The 19,165-nt window shown below is 44.5% G+C and overlaps 1 protein-coding gene across 5 annotated transcripts in view; it reads right to left on the bottom strand.

Moving 5' to 3' along the window:
- Positions 1-19,165, bottom strand: part of BEGAIN (brain enriched guanylate kinase associated) — a 227,605-nt gene that overhangs the window by 54,472 nt on the left and 153,968 nt on the right. The gene's annotated exons all lie outside the window — the stretch shown is intronic.

The following is a 19,165-nucleotide window of genomic DNA, read 5'->3' as shown; positions in this document are numbered from 1 at the left end:
AATGGGAGCTGGGCCGGAATGAGTATACTGTCTTGTATGGCAAAAGGTGATTGTCCATCGAACCGCTATCATGCCAACCAAGAATTTGGCATGCATTATGCCACTGCGAGAGATTATTCCATCCCTGGCAGCACCGCTTCCCAAGTGCCCATACCATAGGATCTGTAATTTTTTAATATGCATAAGGGCCGCCATCAGGGTATTACTGCCCTTACTGCTGTATGGGGCCCAGTGAGCAGCAGTACAGAGGTGGGGCCCGGGCCGAGTCAGGGCCCCCCTCTTGTGCTTCTGCTCACTGGACTCCATGCTGTAACATCTCATACGCACCGTCACCTGACCAGAAGTCAGGAGAAGTATGAGGGAGCAGGAGCTGCACAGCTGCGGAGCTCCGGGAAAGCTCACAGCGCCGTTGCTAGGATACCACAAGCCGAGCTGCGCCTGCAGGTGATGGTAAGTATGATCAAACTCTTTTTTTTCTTTTTTCTTTCTTAAATGAATTAAATAGGTGAGGGAGGGGGGCGGCAAGTGATGGATTGATGGGGACTGCAAGTGATGGAGTGAGGGGGGCGGTAAATGATGGTGGAGGGGGAGCTGCAAATGATGGTGTGAGGGGGGAGCTGAAAATATGGGGCTGCAAATGATGGAGTGAGGTGGAAACGAGGGACTGCAAATGATGAATTGAGGGGGAGGGGGACTGCAAATTATGAAGTAAGGGGGGACAGCTAATGATGAAGTGAGGGAGTGAGGGGGACAGCAAATGATGAAGTGAGGGGGGGACTGCAAATGAAGTACAGAGTGAGGGCGTTGAGGTTGCAGGAGTGTGACTGATTGAATTGGCGGAAAGACTATGGGTGCTAACTTACAGGTGCATCTCACTAAATTAGAATATCATCAAAAAGTTAATTCATTTCAGTTCTTCAATACAAAAAGTGAAACTCCTATATTATATAGAGTCATTACACACAGTGATCTATTATATAGAGTCATTACAGACAGAGTGATCTATTATATAGAGTCATTACACACAGTGATCTATTATATAGAGTCATTACAGACAGAGTGATCTATTATATAGAGTCATTACACACAGTGATCTATTATATAGAGTCATTACACACAGTGATCTATTATATAGAGTCATTACAGACAGAGTGATCTATTATATAGAGTCATTATACACAGAGTGATCTATTATATAGAGTCATTACACACAGAGGGATCTATTATATAGAGTCATTACACACAGAGGGATCTATTATATAGAGTCATTACACACAGAGGGATCTATTATATAGAGTCATTACACACAGAGGGATCTATTATATAGAGTCATTACACACAGAGGGATCTATTATATAGAGTCATTACAGACAGAGTGATCTATTATATAGAGTCATTACACACAGAGGGATCTATTATATAGAGTCATTACACACAGTGGGATCTATTATATAGAGTCATTACACACAGAGTGATCTATTATATAGAGTCATTACACGCAGAGGGATCTATTATATGGAGTCATTACACACAGAGGGATCTATTTCACGTGTTTATTTCTGTTAATGTTGATGATTATGGCTTACAGCCAATGAAAACACAAAAGTCATTATCTCAGTAAATTAGAATACTTTATAACAACAGCTTGAAAAATGTCTTTAAAATCCGAAATGTTATCCTACTGAAATGTCTGTTCAGTAAATGCCCTCAATACTTGGTCGGGGCTCCTTGTGCATCAATTACTGCATCAATGCGGCAATGTGGCATGGAGGGATCAGCCTGTGGCCCTGCTGAGGTGTTATGGAAGCCCAGGTGGCTTTGATAGCAGCCTTCAGCTCGTCTGCATTGTTGGGTCTGGGGTCTCATCTTCCTCTTGACAATACCCCATAGATTCTCTATAATAGATTCTCTATGGGGTTAAGGTCAGGCGAGTTTGCTGCCAATCAAGCACAGTGATACTGTTGTGTGTAAACCAGGTATTGGTACTTTTGGCAGTGTGTACAGGGGCCAAGTCCTGCTGGAGAATGACATTTCCATCTCCAAAAAGCTTGTCGGCAGAGGGAAGCATGAAGTGCTCTACAATCTCCTGGTAGAGGGCTGCGCTGACTTTGGTCTTGATAAAACACAGTGGACCTCCACCAGCAGATGACATGGCTCCCCAAACCATCCCTGATTGTGGAAACTTCACACTAGACCTCCAGCAGCTTGGATTGTGGCCTCTGCACTCTTCCTCCAGACTCTGGGACCTTGTGGAGTGTGTCAATGACTGCCTTCTGGACATATGTCAAGTCAGCAGTCTTCCCCATGATTGTGGAGCCTACTGAAACAGACTAAGGGACCTTTTTAACCGCTTAGGAAGCCTTTGCAGGTGTTTTTTGTTAATTATTATGATTTACTGAGATAATGACTTTTGTGTTTTCATTAGCTGTAAGCCATAATCATCAACATTAACAGAAATAAACACGTGAAATAGATCACTCTGTTTGTAATGACTCTATATAATATAGGAGTTTCACTTTTTGTATTGAAGAACTGAAATAAATTAACTTTTTGATGATATTCTAATTTAGTGAGATTCATCTGTATATAATAGGTGGGGAAAGTGGCCATTTATAGTTAGTGGGGGCGCAGTGGTGGATTACAATTTATATTTGGAATGGTGGGTTGCATAATAACTAATGATATATTAATGGTGGGTGCACATCTGTATTCAGCTGAGTAGAAGGTGAAAAACTGGGGAATGTGCTCTAGATAACTTATTTTATGCAGAGACGAGTCCTGGCTGGAAGAAGTGATGGCGGTCTGTACTTGATGAAAAAGAAAAGCGAACATGAAGGACCTCAACTAGAGACGTCACTGGTGAGTCAGTGTGTTACCTGTACACTGACACTATACACTGTACACTATATATAGAGTTCCTGTGTATAATGTCACTGGTGATCCCTGTATTACCTGTACACTGACACTAAACACTATATACTATGTACAGAGCTCTTGTGTATAATATCACTGGTGATCACTGTATTGCCTGTACACTATACACTATATACAGAGCTCTTGTGTATAATATCACTGATGTTCACTGTATTACTTGTACAGTATACACTATATACAGAGCTCCTGTGTATAATGTCACTGGTGATCACTGTATTACCTGTACACTATATACAGAGCTCCTGTGTATAATGTCACTGGTGATCCCTGTATTACCTGTACACTGACATTATATACAGAGCTCCCGTGTATAATGGCACTTATGGTAATATTAGTATTGTGTTTTTTTTATTAATGATCAGTATTGGAATATTCGGTCACTGTGGTGGTAATATGTTGTCTGGTGATGGTGTGGCGGTATTTGTTCCTTGTATGTGGTATTATTCGGTTACTATGTGTTGGTAATATGTGATCTGGTCATGGTGTGGCAGTATTTGTCCCTGGTATGTGGTATTATTCAGTCACTATGTGGTCTAGTCATGGTATGGTGGTATTTGTCCCTGTATGTGGTATTATTTAATTACTATGTGGTGGTAATATGTGGTCTGATCATGGTTTGGTGGTATTTGTCCCTGTATGTGGTATTATTGGGTCACTCTGTGATGGTAATATGTGGTCTGGTTATGGTGTGGCGGTATTCCTTGTATGTGCTATTATTCTTTCCTTATGTGGTGGTAATATGTGGTCCGGCCATGGTGTGACGGTATTTCTCTCTTGTATGTGATATTATTGGTCATTTTAAAAAATGTACGTGACACATTCCCTTAAAGAAAAATAAATAATATACCTAAAAAGAGTATTGGATATTTAAACAAATGTTTAATAGGTTAGAGGCCCGGCCAGAAGAGTCTCCTTGTCATGGTGGCAGCTTAAAAAATCTTTTGGCCAAAACAAAAGCTGATGGCTATGTATGTGATCTGGTGTTCAATAGGAACTGTTAGTGTGTGATTGGGGAGGACGTGGTGCATAAGTGGAGGTTTTCCAGGAGTTATGGGTGGGAATGTGGAAGTTTCGAGGTGTGGAGGTGGAGCCTGGGTGGGGTCTCTAGGGGGCCTGTAAATTTTGCCAGTGGCAAAAAAAATTCCTGGTGGCAGCCCTGTACACCTTCATCAGGACACATGATGTAGTGCAGACCAGAAGCAACCAAGATGCAAGCTTTTTAACTAACACTTAGAAGGGGTATTCCTACTGTGATATCTAAATATCTGATAAATACTTGTCCCTTCTCTGTGACCTGCACATACAAGGAGAATGGGGGTCCCACAACCATCCAGGTGAGGTGTCTGCTAACAGCACCATCCAGACGCAGAAGGAATAGCGAAATGGCTGCATCACGAGGCTGATCCAGGGGACCACGCATTCTCCTTTAACCCCCTTTAAATAGAGCAAAGTCAATGAAGAAGACATTTAATAGGATGTATGAAGGCAATCAGATTGGGAGAAGCTAGCACTCTATAATTACCCCTTCCCACATTACATCTACACCCAGTTCTTGGCCGTCATGTGCTGTCCAGACCAGCACCCGGTGTCAGGACCACAGTGAACTTCTACCAGGATTGTCAGGTTAATTCATACCCCATCTATAGGTGCGACACCGCTCATCTCAGAGAAATGTAATTGTCCTAAAGAGTTTGACAAGAAGATTTCCTCACCGAGCATGAAATCTCTCACTGGCAGTAATTTATTTTGTTGCTATAAATGAAGTAATCCTGTAGAATACAAAATTAATCCTGTATGTTTATCTACGGAGAGATAATTTGCTGCTTTATTTTCTCTGGGTTATTCTTATAATGAAGCTAGTTGAATTTAAAGGTGCAGTGCACCATAAAAAGCTCATAAACTGGCCCGATACCATCCTGATTGGGGGTTTGAGGCAACAATTCAGAATTATTATCCTGTATATTACATCCTGTATTATGCTCCAGAGCTACACACACTATTCTGCTCATAGAGTTATTACTTATCCTATTTTGATCCTTGGTTACATCCTGTATTATACTCCAGAGCAGATCTCACTCAGAATTGCAGTAATACAGATACCACTAGTAGGAGCACAATGTTTTATTATGCGCAATGTATGAACAGAATACACTAAGCTCCCCCTAGTGGTGACTAAAGATATAATCTTATCATGTATCGCTGTATACAGGGAGCTCCCCCTAGTGGTGGCTGCAGACAGAATCTTATCATGCATCTCTGTATACAGGGAGCTCCCCCTAGTGGTGGCTGCAGACAGAATATTATCATGTATCTCTGTATACAGGGAGCTCCCCCTAGTGGTGGCTGCAGACAGGATCTTATCATGTATCTCTGTATACAGGCAGCTCCCCCTAGTGGTGGCTGCAGACAGGATCTTATCATGTATCTCTGTATACAGGGAGCTCCCCCTAGTGGTGGGTGCAGACAGGATCTTATCATGCATCTCTGTATACAGGGAGCTCCCCCTAGTGGTGGCTGCAGACAGGATCTTATCATGTATTTCTGTATACAGGGAGCTCCCCCTAGTGGTGGGTGCAGACAGGATCTTATCATGCATCTCTGTATACAGGGAGCTCCCCCTAGTGGTGGGTGCAGACAGAATCTTATTATGTATCTCTGTATACAGAGAGCTCCCCCTAGTGGTGACTGCAGACAGGATCTTATTATGTATCTCTGTATACAGGGAGCTCCCCCTAGTGGTGGGTGCAGACAGAATCTTATTATGTATCTCTGTATACAGGGAGCGCCCCCTAGTGGTGGCTGCAGACAGGATCTTATCATGCATCTCTGTATACAGGGAGCTCCCCCTAGTGGTGACTGCAGACAGAATCTTATCATGCATCTCTGTATACAGGGAGCTCCCCCTAGTGGTGGCTGCAGACAGAATCTTATCATGCATCTCTGTATACAGGGAGCTCCCCCTAGTGGTGGCTGCAGACAGGATCTTATCATGCATCTCTGTATACAGGGAGCTCCCCCTAGTGGTGACTGCAGACAGAATCTTATCATGTATCTCTGTATACAGGGAGCTCCCCCTAGTGGTGACTGCAGACAGGATCTTATCATGTATCTCTGTATACAGGGAGCTCACCCTAGTGGTGGCTGCAGACAGAATGCTATTATATAATTATGGCTAGGCAGGGGATTTCGATCTCTATATCAGAAAAACTTTGTTCTGACTGCTATAAACCATAAAATCAGAAATCAACTGATACCGAATTTTGGCTGTAAGAACAATGTGATGAAAGGTGGAGTCGCACTATAAAGGCACAGGGCTGATTTGACAGGCCTCCAGCTCCCTATTGGCGCTGTCCATTATAGTATACATATACCCGCATACATGTAAGAGAAAGAGCGGAGATAGAACTGAGCGACAGACGCTTGTAGCTGAACCTTTATTATATTTGCTCTATTTACAGGACTTTATCATCTGCCTGACAGTCCTAGCGGAATAGTGCTTCAGGCCACACTGAAATCTGACAGATGACGCCTCACCTCACTCGCCTTCAGCTCCAGGAAGTAAAATGTTTTCTGAAACCAAAGCCACATTGACAAAAAAAAAAAAAAATCCAATGTGGCAGTTTGAGATTTCACAGTATCAGATGCTGTGCCGGCAGAAAAACGCCCACACACCAGAGTCATTTACATTTCTTGGGCTTCAGAAGAAAAAAAAAACGAAAGAGAGAAAGGTCTTTCATCGTGTTCATTGAATATCTGCAGAGCCATACCCCGAATACATATCATTTAAAGAACTCCAGCCCATTCCTGCTGCCGTAAAATCATGGGACAGTCCCACAACCTCAATGTTCTCTATGGGAAATAACTATGACAGATTTGGAGTTTCAGCCATTACTTATTATTATTGATGATCGAGTATGCCTCATCATTAACCCTGTTCGCCAGGCTCTCTCTGCATGTGTCACAGCGGTCTAACAGCCATGACACTTGCAGGCACGGTGACAATGAATGAAATGCCGAACACGCCAAAATACTCGGCGAGCACCCGAGCTTGCTCTCCAAAAGGGTTAATGAGGCATACTCGATCATCACTACTTATTAACCATTACATAACATAAAAAAGACTGGTTTTATGGGTTTCTGGTCCTAATAAAATCTTTGCTACAAGGAGTGTTCTTTATTACCTACACCCTGCTCTCCTCTGATATCTGGACAGGCGTCCTCTCTGCTTGCTCTTTGTCTATGTGACTTATCGCTGATTTGTGCATGCTCAACCATTGCTCCAATTAAGCGATGACAACTCCAGACCACCATTTTCCAGATTACTGGTGGTCCTAGCGGTTAGACCGCCAGTGACCAGATAATGTGTCCTGTGGATAAGCGATGAGTTCTTATGGTGGCCAACCCCTTTACGGGGGTTGTCTCTTTAAAAGTTATCCCCTATCTGCTGGGTAGGTGCTAACTTGCTGATCGGTAGGTATCCCAATATCCCACCCGTTACAAAATGGTGTGACAATGCTGACTGCCACTCTTCATTCTCTTTGAACGAGTGCATTGCTCGGCAGCCCTATAGGGAATGAATGGAGCCATGGTCGGGCATTTGCACTGCCAATCCTTTCTAGCAGGGATAAAAGTTCCTTGTTCTGCTGCTCGATGTGGGGTCCTAACAGTTGGACCCTAACAATCAACAAGTTATCATCTATCCTATGGATAGATGATGACTTCTTTTAACTGGATAATCCCTTTTAATACAGTAGTTTCTTACTCGTTACCAGAGCAGCCCAGGTGTTGGTTTTCATCCACTAGTAAATAGTCATTGTCATTTCAATAAAGTTTGAATAAATCAATAGCACAAGGGAATATATGAAACTTTGTAATATATCTCATCACAGAACAACTGCTTAATGGTGAGGAGCAGAAAGAGACACAGACTAGGCTGCAGCTTTCTAATAAGTGTTTTAGATCACCCCAGAGCCAAACTCACAGCTTGGTGCCGATGCTTCTGTGCTACATAGATATGGGAGAGCAGGAATCCTTCATGTCTGTGTGTGGGGAGATATCATAGAAGCTAGCCTCCACCTACTAGCTCAGAGATGACTGAAAAATCAAGATAGAGCCTGCATGTGGAAAAAATGCAGGATACAAGTCATACAATGACCAGACATACTGTTATTTCTCACATACACACAGGACAGCTTGAAAGTCACCTGAAATGACAGGAATGCTTAATTTACATTTAATAAACTGAAATACTTCCCAGGACCCTTATTCCCAAGGATTATTCCAAGGACCCTCTAGCAGCCACATCAGCTTCCTCTATGGTCAGTACACCTTTGTATACATTATTTTCTTTTGATGGGACCAGAGTCACAAATCTTGCTTCTTGCTCCGCCACCTTGGTTCTCTCTTAGTTAGGATTCTTTCTTTTTCCAGACGACTTAAGCGGAGAACACATTTCGTTATATGATCATATTTCCATACTGAAAAGTGCGGCGGTGATTTGCTCTGCCTTTGTTGTGACAAGGTTTTTCTCGGCACAGCTGCACCAACCTTCTACGCAGAGATGTATCCTCCAATTAGGTTCCGTAGGGAGGTTGTCTTCTATGGGCTTCTTGCATATTCATGTCTTGGTTCTCCAACCTTATTATGAAGACTGCTTTGCATAAAGCTTTTTTTGGGCTCCTTACAGAAGACTGGGATACGGGGAGCGGCCTTTATAGAACTTTTAACACATATATGAATTGATTGCGCTCATCCCTTTCATGTAACCCATCTGCAGAGAATAACATTGCAGCAGCTGTTCTCTTCTCACCAATATCTTCTGTGCAGAGATGAAAGCGCGGGAGGAGCACTTAGCTGGACTTGTCAATGGAGGAGAAATAATGAGCGACTCCAGCTTGAAAAGAAGAAATTGCAGCGTTATCTATATTTCTGTAAATAGGGTTGTAAAGGAGTCTTCTTCCCCCAAAACAAAAGTTTTACTTTTCATCTTCAATCTTGCCACAAAACAGCAAGTGTCAAGATAACCTGCACATGATCTTCTCAGGAAGGTACTGATGTATAAGTACTGGCATCTTAGTGGTGGCTATGGGGAACTGCACCACTTTTTGTGTCCAGTTATAGATTGTTCTAGTGATTAACAGGATATAATATAAGCGATGTCCAGTCTTATACTCCAAGGCAGATAAATGTGAACCGCGGCAAAGGAGCGCTGGGGTAGGAAAGTGATATTAAAGAACGGACCTTTATTTTAGTAGCAATATGCCCCAAAACGCGTTTCGATGGTCACAGGCATCTTCATCAGGTGGTATAATTGACAGAAGGGAAGTGACATCCTATATAGGATGATTACACCAATGAAATGCAAGGGGCGGCAGAAAACATTATAATTAAAACCACATTAAAAATGCCACAAAAAACGACATAAAGAGACCGACATACAGTAGAAACTGAACATGATTAAAAAAACTAGATAAAAGTCTTATACTCCAGTCACACCCAGAGCTGCATTTACTCTCTCTAGCTAGCCCTTTCCTCCAGTCACACCCAGAGCTGCATATACTCTCTAGTCAGCCCTATACTCCAGTTACACCCAGTGCTGCATTTACGCTCTATCTAGACGCTTACTCCAGTCACACCCAGTGATGTATTTACACTCTCTCTAGTCCTTTACTCCAGTCACACTCAGTGCTACACTTACACTCTGTCTAGTCCTATACTCCAGTCACACCCAGTGCTGCATTTACACTCACTCTAGTCCTTTACTCCAGTCACACTCAGTGCTGCATTTACACTCTGTCTAGTCCTATACTCCAGTCACACCCAGTGCTGCATTTACACTCTCTCTAGTCCTATACTCCAGTCACACCCAGTGCTGCATTTACACTCTGTCTAGACCCATACTACAGTCACATCCAGAGCTGCATTTACACTCTCTCTAGTCCTATACTCCAGTCACACCCAGAGCTGCATTTACACTCTGTCTAGTCCTATACTCTAGTCACACCCAGAGCTGCATTTACACTCTGTCTAGTCCTTTACTCCAGTCACACCCAGTGCTGCATTTACACTCTCTCTAGACCTATACTCCAGTCACACTCAGTGCTGCATTTACACTCTGTCTAGTCCTATACTCCAGTCACACCCAGTGCTGCATTTACACTCTATCTAGTTCTATACTCCAGTCACACCCAGTGCTGCATTTACACTCTGTCTAGCCCTATACTCCAGTCACACCCAGTGCTGCATTTACACTCTGTCTAGACCCATACTACAGTCACATCCAGAGCTGCATTTACACTCTCTCTAGTCCTATACTCCAGTCACACCCAGAGCTGCATTTACACTCTGTCTAGTCCTATACTCTAGTCACACCCAGAGCTGCATTTACACTCTCTCTAGTCCTATACTCCAGTCACACCCAGTGCTGCATTTACACTCTCTCTAGTCCTATATTCCAGTCACACCCAGAGCTGCATTTACACTCTCTCTAGTCCTATACTCCAGTCACACCCAGAGCTGCATTTACACTCTGTCTAGTCCTTTACTCCAGTCACACCCGGTGCTGCATTTACACTCTCTCTAGTCCTATACTCCAGTCACACCCAGAGCTGCATTTACACTCTGTCTAGTCGTTTACTCCAGTCACACCCAGTGCTCCATTTACACTCTGTCTAGTCCTATACTCCAGTCACACCCAGTGCTGCATTTACACTCTCTCTAGTCCTATACTCCAGTCACACCCAGTGCTGCATTTACACTCTGTCTAGTCCTTTACTCCAGTCACTCTAGTCCTTTACTCCAGTCACACTCAGTGCTGCATTTACACTCTGTCTAGTTCTATACTCCAGTCACACCCAGTGCTGCATTTACACTCTGTCTAGAGCCATGCTCCAGTCACACCCAGTGCTGCATTTACACTCTCTCTAGTTCTATACTCCAGTCACACCCAGAGCTGCATTTACACTCTCTCTAGTCCTATACTCCAGTCACACCCAGTGCTGCATTTACACTCTCTCTAGTCCTATACTCCAGTCACACTCAGTGCTGCATTTACACTCTCTCTAGTCCTATACTCCAGTCACACCCAGAGCTGCATTTACACTCTCTCTAGTTCTATACTCCAGTCACACCCAGAGCTGCATTTACACTCTCTCTAGTCCTATACTCCAGTCACACCCAGTGCTGCATTTACACTCTCTCTAGTCCTATACTCCAGTCACACTCAGTGCTGCATTTACACTCTCTCTAGTCCTATACTCCAGTCACACCCAGAGCTCCATTTACACTCTCTCTAGTTCTATACTCCAGTCACACCCAGAGCTGCATTTACACTCTCTCTAGCCCTATACTCCAGTCACACCCAGGACAGTTTGATCAGTATCGCCAGTTGTCACTCTGATCATCTCATTGACTTTACTGGTCTGTCCACCTCCCTCACTTCCCTGGTGGAAATCAGCACCATGGACAGCAGGAAAGAGCCGATCAGATTATTTAGGTTTTGTCCTTCCATTTGACGGGAGATAATAATGGTTTCTACCTTTTTTGCTTGTAGGTTTATTGGTTTTGCACTGGAAGATAAACTGATAGGGAGAATAGAGGGTATGTAATCCTCATCAGTGGGTACAAGCCTGGGTGATATGTAGTGCTACTGCCAGGGCTGGAGAACAGATCAACCTTTACAGTTTGGTACAATCCTGGACTTTGTTACTGATCCAAGTCATCTCTTGTTTTATACTGCAGTCACACCTAGAGCTGCATCCTGTCTCACACCTTCTACCCTGTGCTGTATTCCAAGCTCTGCACTCACTCTCATACTCTATCTTGTTTTATACTCCAGTAACACTTTGCATTCTCTTACATAGTCTCTATCCAGCTTGATGCTCTAGTCACACCCAGAGCTGCATTCGTTTCCCTATACTCTTATGTTGGTCCAGTAGAACTGCAGGGGATTTGAGTTACATCCAGAATACAGACAACTTAAAGGAAACCATATAATCAAGTAACTTTTCAGAATACGCTGTCCTCTATGTGTACATGATGAATAGAACAATTTGTGGCCATAATATGACTTACAGTCTGCAGAGGTGAAAACTGGTGAAAAATGCAGACTGCATATTTTAATTTGCAATTGCTCCTGAGAGATGGGAGAAAACTAACTGCTACGATTTCTCCCATACAAATCATCACACAGGTATTGATTCCTGCTCTTCATTCAATTCTTAGTACACAAACAAAATGGAAGACCTTATACAGCAGTACTGAGCGAGAGAGTCCAGCTCCATGGTGAGGGAAAAGACTTGTTAGAAAGCTCAGCACAATTTCTCTGTGCCTCACTCCATAGATTATAATAGGAGGTGTAACCTGACTCCTCACTGTGCTGGCAGTCCATCTTGTCTTGAGTAACAATGATTTGCACAGGTTTTCAGAATGAATGATGATCCCTTTGATAAGATATTTTACAGATTCTTACTATTGATTTATACAGAGGTTTTTTTTTAATTACATTGACCACTCAAATATGGATACTATATACGCCAGTCTGACTGATACCAAAGAAGCTATATGGAGCACATAACTGAATATCCTTACTGTGGTCACGATGATTCTGCAGTCAGGTAGTATAATAGTTATATTCCTGTACATAGAGGCAGTAGCAATCATGTACACTCACATTGCAGGTCATCCATGACAAGATGTATTGGATTGAAATAATACAATAATCTGTAAAACTTGGCCCTGGAATTGCATCTTCCCCTGGGCATGGATGGAAAAACAGGACAACCTGAAGTGTGAAGAAAACGCAGCAAGTCTTCCTAAGATTACCTGGCTCACATTCACCAATGTACTGGGCGACGATGCAGGAGAGCTGATGCCAAAGTCAGCTGCAAACACTGTTTTATTACAGGGACAGGTACTGCAATACTCTGTAAGGGATTCACTAAGGAACCGCTATAGGGCACAGAGAAGCCACTACCCAAGTGTCACTGCTCATCTACTGATATAATGGCGACGGCACTACTTTATTCAGCATTCACGCAGTCATAGAATCATAGAATGGTAGAGTTGGAAGGGACCTCCTGGGTCATCTGGTCCAACCCCCTGCTCAAAGCAGGATTCACTAGATCATCTCAGACAGATGTCTGTCCAGCCTCTGTTTGAAGACGTCCATTGAAGGGGAACTCACCACCTCTCGTGGCAGCCTGTTCCACTCATTAATCACCCTAACTGTCAAAAAGTTTTTTCTAATATCTAATCTGTGTCTCCTCCCATTTAGTTTCATCCCATTGCTTCTAGTCTTTCCTTGTGCAAATGAGAATAAAGATGATCCTTCTACAATGTGACAGCCCTTGACATATTTGTAGACAGCTATTAAGTCTCCTCTCAGTCTTCTTTTTTGCAAGCTAAACATTCCCAAATCCTGCAACCGTTCCTCATAGGACATGGTTTGCAGACCAGTCACCAGTCACTTATCACCTGAGCACACATGATGCAACCACCTACGACAGTTTGGCATCATGTCTGCAGAAACAATGAGTACAATCAGTTCACCTTCCTAACACAGACAGCTACAGATTACAGTGACCTAAATAGCAAGGACCAAACCATCACCACCAACATCCCTATTTACTGCCCTGAGGCTATACTCCTCCCGTGGGGAGTTATACTATCCTCTGCTGCACCCACAACACCAGCCTCAGCGGTCTGCCCTGCAGCGGCGGTTCACTCTGACCGCAATCCACGGGTGGCGTAGTCGGACATTCAGCATACAGCCTGCCATTTGGTTTGACCACCCTGAGCCACGGGACCGGGTCACTGCCACGCGGAGACTACAACCCCCAGCATCCCACAAAAGGCCCGGTTCCGGGTTCCCCACACGGCCCAGGGGGCGCGTCACAATCAGTTCACCTTCCTAACACAGACAGCTACAGATTACAGTGACCTAAATAGCAAGGACCAAACTGGCCCCCAATATGGGGCCAAGCTTTGCCACCCGGGACACTGAAGCCCAGTTTGTTTCCAGCTTCCGCAATGATTTGTGACCCTGTGGCCAATTCCCTGCACTCTTTTCTGCCATCACTGCAGTTCCTATATGGTGGGAAGTCTCACACAAGTTCTTACCCCAAATAGCAAAGGTGATGGTACCAAAGAGGACTGGACCCCTTATGTCTCACTGGTGCGTTACTTAAGCATGTCATGTAACTTAGAGAGGTTTTTCGTCCCTTTCTGTAAGTTTGCATATGCCTCCAGTGTGTTAAAAATTAAGAAATGGCAATAGTGTATACCCGCCTATCACTCCTGTGCTGCTCTTCTGTCCCTCTGGCCATGTGTCCTGCGGGTCTCATCGTCTGATGTGGTCAATATGTGACAACTGGAGCCAATTGGTGGCCACAGCTAGTGGATGACCACGCCAGAAGAGGAGGAGAAACCGGTGGGGTGGTACGGCCACAGAGACAGAGGAGCGACGGGATTGATAGGAGAGTTTATGAGATTTCTTTTTTTACCACAACTGTAAAATTAAGCAAAGGGTCGTAAAGCCCCTTTAAAGAAAATCATGACTGCTTTCTTCCAAAAATAGTGAAACCCTCGTTAACATGTTCTTTTTGTAATATTTCAGGTACGCATCATTCATTTTATGTAATCAGGCAGGTAACGTCCTCCTGGAATCACCAAACCAGGACTGTCCATATGGAGGAGTGTGATCCGTGACGGCACAGAACACCTTTCCTCCATAGTCCAGTTGTGGCGGCTTTACACCACTCCATCTGATGCTCGGCACTGTGCTTGGTGATGTACGGCAGCGGCTCAAACATGAAGCTCCTGGTGGGGGCACAGTGTTTGTGCTGATGTTAATACCAGAGGAGGTCTGAACTTTGCAATAAAAAGATACCGAATACCGATACGTGACAGCATTATCAGACAACACACAGTAGTTATTTGTAGTCTGTAGCCATGAAGACACAGAGATCTGCATAGTAGCTGTATACCCAAAACAGAAGAAGATTTGCAGCTTCTTCTTTTTTTATTTTAAATGTATCCAAAGGTATTCCAAGAAAAAAAATCTTTTTATTCTACAGGTTTGCAGAGGTTAAAAATGACAAACTGCTGTCTCTCTGCCACCACCTCTGGTATTTGTTGACAGGTTGTAGCGGTGTCATCACAACTACAACACAAGTGACCGCTGCAGTCAATCACTGCAAGATCATGAAATAAAGTAAACCAGTAACTATTTTAATTTTTTTGTTACAGATAATTGTTGCTGACTATTACTTTCCAGTGCTGGACACGTTGTATGTATCACGACTCTGGACACTTTTATGTAATATCATATTGAGTCTCATAATGAAGTGGCCTCTTAAATAAAAAAAAATCCCTATTAGGCTACGTTCCCATGATGAGCTTTTGGTGAGTTTTTGATATTGCAGATTTTCTGCACCCATAAAGTAAAATAGATTACTTGCATTTTTTTTAAAAAAAGAATAACCAAAAACTCTTTGGGAACGGAAGGGATTAGCATCAAGACGATGTTTCCTCTTTTCCTTCAGTTTGATAAGTGTCATTTGTGAGTGAGCGCAGGTAGCGGGGGATAATTCCGGGGAGATTACAAGCCGCCTTTTCTGCAATTGACGCGCCCCCAGGGCCGTGGGGTACTCGGCAGCCGGGCCTCTGTGTATGCCGGTAGGGGAGTATCACGGTGGCTGGCCCGGTCCGTGACCCAGGGCGGTCAGTGCAAATGGGGGTACTTTTATATGGGGTTTTTGGGATTGTTTGTGACGCCACCTGTGGAATGCGGCTAAGGGAGCTGCCGCTGCGGAGCAGTCCTCTGGAGCTGGTGTTACGGCAGCAGGGATGGCGTGGCTCTCCACAGGTAGAGCTAGCTCCAGGGCAGTGTATGATGTGGAAGTTGCGCTGGGCGTTGTAGTGCAGTGAGGGAAAGATGGCGCAGATAAAGAATGGACAGAGGCAGTGCGGTGCAGTCATCCGAGTCTTTACTCACAGTTCTTATGACAGTTCCACTGGTGCACTGTACAGGTGCTAGCCTCCCACGTCGCGCTGCTTTCACCAGGCAGGGGTTCAGCACTTCCTCAGGCAGATTAGGAGTACCGGACAGAACCCCACTTTCTTGTGTTCCTAGCTAGACCGTCTTCACGCTGGGTCTTTCTCCCTCCTGACCTGCTCACACTCAATCCCGCTCGGGTGCTCTGAAGTCCCTCCTGTGCGTTGGAGTTCCCGGACCTGCTTGACCCTCCTGGGGATTAGAATGAGGCTTCGGCAACTGGCTATAGAAGCCAGAAGCCTCCAGTTTTTCCAGCCGAGACTTGAAGTACACGACTGGTCCAGGGGCCGGTCCCCTTCTTGCGGCCTACGATCCCTCTGTCTTCTGACAGATTCGGGGCGTACGGGTGCCTTCCTGCACTCGTCGTACCCCCTAGGATCCCTTCTTAGAACGGAGCCTACTCCCTGCTCCCCTCCTGGGCCTCTATCACTAGGCCCCTACTTGTGGAGCAGAGCTCCTACTGAGACTCTGCTCCCAGACTGTTCTTCTGAACTGTCCTCTCACTACTGTTCTTCGCTGCCACCTAAGATGGCTTCCCTTTATATATACCTACTACTATAGTGCTCCCCTAAACTGCTTCCTCCACCCACACCCACTACTGGTTCCCCCTACCTCTGGGTTCCCCCCACTCCAGCCAGGGACAGGGCTCAGCAGGAACATACATTGCGTCTTGCCCTTCCAGCCGGCCTGGAGTAGTGTAGTGTTGGATGCAGGTGTTGGGATTCCGGGCAGCACTCCCTCCTTACCTGAGAGAGGAGACACCACACCTCTGGGTGAGATGCAGTACCTCTGTGGCGACTGAACCCTCAGGACCGCCACACTCCTCCCTGGTAAAACACAGCACGTCCGCGGGCTGGAACAGAGAAAAGCAGGGTATATTTGACATGCAAATTTTTTTAGATGCATCGCATATAAGATTGAAAAACACAACATTTCTTCCCTTTATGGGAGGCACATCACTTCAACGTTACAGGCAGCACTCCCTCCTTACCTGAGAGAAGGAGACACCACACCTCTGGGTGAGGTGCAGTACCTATGTGGCGACTGAACCCTCAGGGGCGCCACACAATGATCATCACTAGTTAACATGGTGCAGGTCTGTGTATTGAGACTCGCTGGCGATGCTGTTAGCTTTGTAAAGGTTAAACTGCAAACATTCCTTAAATCGTGATCTTATGGAACCTACGGGCTCGTACAGACAACCATAGCTTTGGTCCGAGTGCAATCTGTTGAAACATTGGATCGCACTCGGACCAATGTTATTCAATTAGGCCATGCTCATGTCTGATTTTTTCCTCGCAGCATGCACGATTTGCCTCCGATAATCGGATACCATTCATGTCTATGGGACCGTGGAAAACATCAGACAGCACTTGGATAACGTTCGAGTGCGGTCCGATTTTCATGGACAGACTGAATGGAGAAACTTTTTCCCTTTTAATTCTTCACATCCGAGAAAAACAGATCACACTCTGATCAAATTCTGATCAAACTCTGATCACAGTGTGATTAGCATAATCGGACCGTTTTTCTCGGCTGTAAAACATACAGACTTCTGCATCTGCCCTAACTGTGAATTGGGAGCAAATCTGGGCAGAATATTCCCAATGATTCCCAGACAATAAAAGATCTGTTGGTTACATGCTTGATTTGTTGCCTCGATAAAGCTCTAAGAGATCGCCACTCAATCAGTCGTGTTCATACCCAGCGGTGCCAATAGAAGCTGATATAAATGTATGCGGGAGAAGGAGGGAAAGACGGCAGCACTCTCATAAGAGACGGCAGTCAGGTCCTCTACAGCAACAATGAATGGATGGATAGATGCATAGTGAGACAGATAGATATACAGTATATGACAGATAAATAGTGGATGGATAGATGGATGTGATAGATCAGATTATAGAATTTAGCTGGGTGAAGGAAGGATTATGAATGTATAGGATCGAAGCAGAGATTATATTAGAAAGTTGCAGAACTTTTGATATCACAATAATTAAATAATTCCTTCCCAGTTTAAGCATTTTTGCCATATTTACATCAGGCAATCCAGTCCTGCAAATGCATTTTGTATGATGCCATATAAAGAGGTCTGTGCTCTGCGGCCGCCTCGTCCTCGCACTGGGTGGATGGACGGTCCCATTTCTTTATTCTCCAGTGCAGATTGTGCATGTGAGCAGCAGTTATATAGTACAATTTGCACATTGTTACGGTAGTTAATTATCAGGACTGCAGGGCAGTATAGATCTCAGCCTCCTATAAATATCCCACCTAAAAACAAAAAATTGTCTTCATTTAGATTGTTAATAATTGTGATCATTGTGCAACTTCCACATGTTCCATATCACAAGTGCAGAGGAGATCCCATCTTCTGCATGACCGACCCGGGATGAGCATAAACTATAGAGAAGAAAAACCAGAAGATTCACCATACTTAAACCAGTGTGGGGCGGTACAAGAAACGGGATACAATGTAGCTTCATTCTTCACTCAGGGTTATTGTCACTAAGGCTATGCGCCCACCATGCAGAAATGCTCCGGATTATCATTGGGGAATAGGCTGTGTGCCCACTATGCATTTTTCAAGCGTTTCCGCAGCTGCAATTCTGCTGCAGAAACGCTTAAAAAACGCTTGGTAGAAGGTCTGCCATGTTCCCCAATGATAATCCGCATGTGTTGTGCACATGCTGCGGAAATTTCCGTTGTGGCTTATCATTGCGGAAAAATCCGCAGCATTACCAATTATTTTGCGGAAGCGTGGTGTTATTGCCGCCATTGACTTGCATTGGATCGCTTAATATCCGCATGACTACATGTGCACATGCGGATATTAACCGATTCAATGTGTGGATGGTACCTGGGTCTGGAGAAGAGGAGACTCCCCTCCGGACCCGGGTACCATAGTACCTGTAAAAAAAAAAAGAATTTAAAATAAAAAATAACATTAAACTTACCTTCTGATGGCCCCCGGTCTTCTATCCAGTACGTCTTGGCTCCCCGGTGGCTCGCAATGGTCTAAATGGACCTTCCATGATGTCATTCAGTCATGTGACAGATCACGCGACCGCTGACGTCGGCGGTCGTGTGACCTGTCACATGACTAAATGACGTCATGGAAGGTCCTTTTACACCACCGCAGGCCACTGAGGAGACCGGAGAAGGAGACCGGGGGCCATCGGA

Source organism: Phyllobates terribilis, unplaced genomic scaffold, assembly GCF_046119375.1.
Source record: "Phyllobates terribilis strain yellow unplaced genomic scaffold, ASM4611937v1 Scaffold_7__3_contigs__length_470593459, whole genome shotgun sequence".
NCBI classification, from domain to species: domain Eukaryota; kingdom Metazoa; phylum Chordata; class Amphibia; order Anura; family Dendrobatidae; genus Phyllobates; species Phyllobates terribilis.
The sequence above is the reverse complement of the archived record's forward strand: the minus strand, read 5'-3'. Positions and strand labels throughout refer to the sequence as shown.